General features: G+C 34.5%; 1 protein-coding gene across 1 annotated transcript in view; it reads left to right on the top strand.

Moving 5' to 3' along the window:
* ZNF41 (zinc finger protein 41) overlaps positions 1 to 3,540 on the top strand; it is a 57,522-nt gene that overhangs the window by 47,420 nt on the left and 6,562 nt on the right.

Genomic DNA, 3,540 nt, shown 5'->3' with positions numbered 1-3,540 from the left:
ATATAATAAATCTTCGTTCTGGAAAAACAACAGAATACACTTCCATTAATGCCCAGGCAGAGAAATAGTCCATTAAACACCATGAACAACCAAGGAATCAGAGCATCTCAGAAAGAAAGAGAAAAATCTCCAGAAAATAAGCTTACAGATATAGAAATATGCTACTTAAATGACAGAAACTTCAGGATGGTACTTCTGAAAAAACTCAATGAGATCCAAAACAAATAATATCAACAATTTCAGGAATTTAAAAAAACAACTAAACGAGCAGAGCTAAAAGGTTGAAACCCTCAAGAAGAATAGAATAGATAATCTGGAGATGAAGAACACACTGCAAGACTCGAAAAATGAAACAGCAAGCCTGGGAAATAGTTGACCAAATGGAGGAAAGGATCAGTGATATCAAAGACAGAAATCTAAAAATAAATCAGAAAGAAGAAGAGAAAAACTGAAGAATGAAAAAGAATGAAAGAGAAATACAAGAACTAGCTGATACCATCAGGAGAGGAAACATAAGAATAATGGGCATTACCGAAGGCGAGGAAAAGGAGCAGGGACTAGAAAGCATTTTCAGACAAATAGTGGACAAGAATTTCCCAAATCTAAGGAATGAGCTGGAGCTTGGAATTCAAAAACTTAACAGAACACTCAATTATCTCAACCCAAAAAGACTTTCACCGAGACACATTGTATTAAAGTTATCAAAAATCAATGACAAAGACAGAATTCTCATGGCAGCCAGAGAGAAGAAAACGGTAACTTATAAAGGAAAACCCATTAGAATATCATCGGGCTTCTCAGCACAGACCTTGCGAGCTAGAAAGGAATGGAACCAAATATTTAAACTATTAAGTGAAAGGAACTACCAGCCTAGAATAATGTATCCAGCTAAGCTCTCCTTTAGATGTGAAGGAGAAATTAAGACCTTTCTAGACATAAAAAATTTAGGGAATTCTCCACTACGAGGCCTGCACTGCAGGAAATACTGAAAGGGGTCAGCTCACCTAAAACAAAATAACAACAACAACAATACAAAATTAGGAGTAAAGTGACTATCAGGCAAATAGAAGCAGAGGACTGTAACCTTTATTAAGAGCAGGGCATTATAATTTAAATAATAAGAAGGGAATTGCTATAACAAGATAGTAATGAACGTTCAGTATACATAGGGACAAATTGAGACAACAATGGCATAATAGGGGAGGATTCAAAGATCCAAATTCACAAGGCACGCACAGAAGAAAATGGACTAATATGGATATATAACTATCCTTTATATATTCGTAATGGAAACCACACACCAAAGATTCAGAACTGAAATATATAACATGAAACAAGAAGAACCAGAGGCAAAACCCACAAAAGTCAACCAAAATAAAGAAAACAGAAACACATGGACAAGGAAGCAATGGAAACACCGAGCTACCAGAAAGGAAAAGATAAAATGGCTATATGAAGACCTCATATTTCAATACTCATCCTAAATATAAATGGACTGAATTCACCAATAAAAAGGCACAGAGTTGCAGAATGGATCAAAAAACAAAACCCAACCATATGCTGCCTCTAGGAGACATATCTCATCTCCAAAGACAAATATAGACTCAAAGTAAAAAGGTGGAAAATGATATTTCAAGCAAATGACATTCAGAGAAAAGTGGAAGTAGCGGTACTAATATCAGATGAAATAGATTTGAAAATAAAAAAGGTAAAGAAAGACACTTCATAATGATAAAGGTAATCATGCACCAAGAAGACATAACATTTATTAATAACTGTGCTCCCAATCATGGAGCCCTGCAATACGTAAAGCAATTACTAACAGAACTAAAGGGAGAAACAGACCAAAACACTATTGTAGTAGGGGACCTAAATACTCCACTGTGGGATATGGACACATCATCCAAACAGAAAATCAATAAGGAAATGCCATCCTTAAATGACACATTAGACCAACTGGACATTTACAGAGCCTTCCATCCCAAAACGGCTGCGTATATATTCTTCTCTAGTGCACATGGAACATTCTCAAGGATTGACCACATACTGGGACACAGAGATAGCCTCAACAAATATAAGAGGGTTGAAATCATACCACCATATTCTCTGATCATAATGCTTTGAAACTACAGATCAACTGCAAAAAGAAATCAGGAAGAACCATAAATACATGGAGATTAAACAGCATGCTACTGAAGAATAACTGGGTCAGAGAAGAAATAAAAACAGAGATCAAGAGATACACAGAAATGAATGATAATGATAGTACAACATATCAAAACTTATGGGACATGGCAAAAGCAGTCATAAGAGGAAAGTTCATATCATTACAGGCCTATCTCCAAAAACAAGAATGAGCCCAAATAAATAACTTAATGCTTCATTTTTAAAAACCTAGAAAAGAAATAACAAATGAAGCCTAAAATCAGCAGATGGAAAGAAATCATCAAAATTAGAGTAGAAATAAATGAAATTGAAAACAAAAGAACAATAGAAAAAATAAATGTGACAAAAAGCTGGTTTTCTGAGAAGGTTAATAAAATTGGCAAACTCCTGGCTAGACTCACTAAAGAAAAAAGAGAAAGGACACAAATGAACATAATAAGGGATGAAAGAGGGGAAATTATGGCTGATATCACAGAAATACAAAAAAATCATAAAAGAATACTATGAAAAATTATATAATAACCTAATAACCTGAAACTTAATAACCTAGAAGAAATGTACTGGTACTTAGAAAAATACAACCTTCTTGGACTGAATCAAGATCTGGAAAATCTAAATAGAACTATCAGCAGTATGGAAATTGAAACAATCATTAAAAACCTACCAAAAAGTAAAAGTCCAGGAGTAAATCGCTTAACCGGTGAATTCTACCACACGTTCAAAGAAGATTTAATACCTATTCTCCTCAAACTCTTCCAAAAAATCGAAGAGAAGGCAATATTTTCCAACTCTTTTTATGAGACCAATTATTACCCTGATACCAAAAGCTGGTAAAGATAACACAGAAAAAGAAAACTACAGACCAATATCTCTCATGAACATGCAAAAATCCTAAATAAGAAACTAGAGAACTGAATACAGCAACATATTAAAAAGATTATACACCACGATCAAGTGGGCTTCATCCCAGGGGCACAGGGATGGTTCGACATATTTAAATTGACTAATGTGATACACCACATAAACAAATTTAAAAATAAGAATTATATGATCATACCAATAGGTGCAGAAAAAGCCTTCGACAAGATACAGCATCCATTTGTGATCAAAACACTTAATAAAATTGGTATAGAAGGAAAGTATCTTAACATAATAAAGGCCATCTATGACAAACTCTCAGCCAACATTATATTTAATGGTGAAAAACTAAAAACCTTCCCTCTAAGATCAGGAACAAGGCAAGGCTGTCCACTATTGCCACTGTTATTCAGTATAACATTGGAAGGAGGTCCTAGCGAGTGCAATCAGACAGGAAAAAGATATAAAAGGCACCCAAATAGGAAATGAAGAAGTCAAACTGTCACTATTTGCAGA

Source organism: Pteropus vampyrus, unplaced genomic scaffold (genome assembly GCF_000151845.1).
Source record: "Pteropus vampyrus isolate Shadow unplaced genomic scaffold, Pvam_2.0 Scaffold387, whole genome shotgun sequence".
NCBI lineage: Eukaryota > Metazoa > Chordata > Mammalia > Chiroptera > Pteropodidae > Pteropus > Pteropus vampyrus.
The sequence above is the reverse complement of the archived record's forward strand: the minus strand, read 5'-3'. Positions and strand labels throughout refer to the sequence as shown.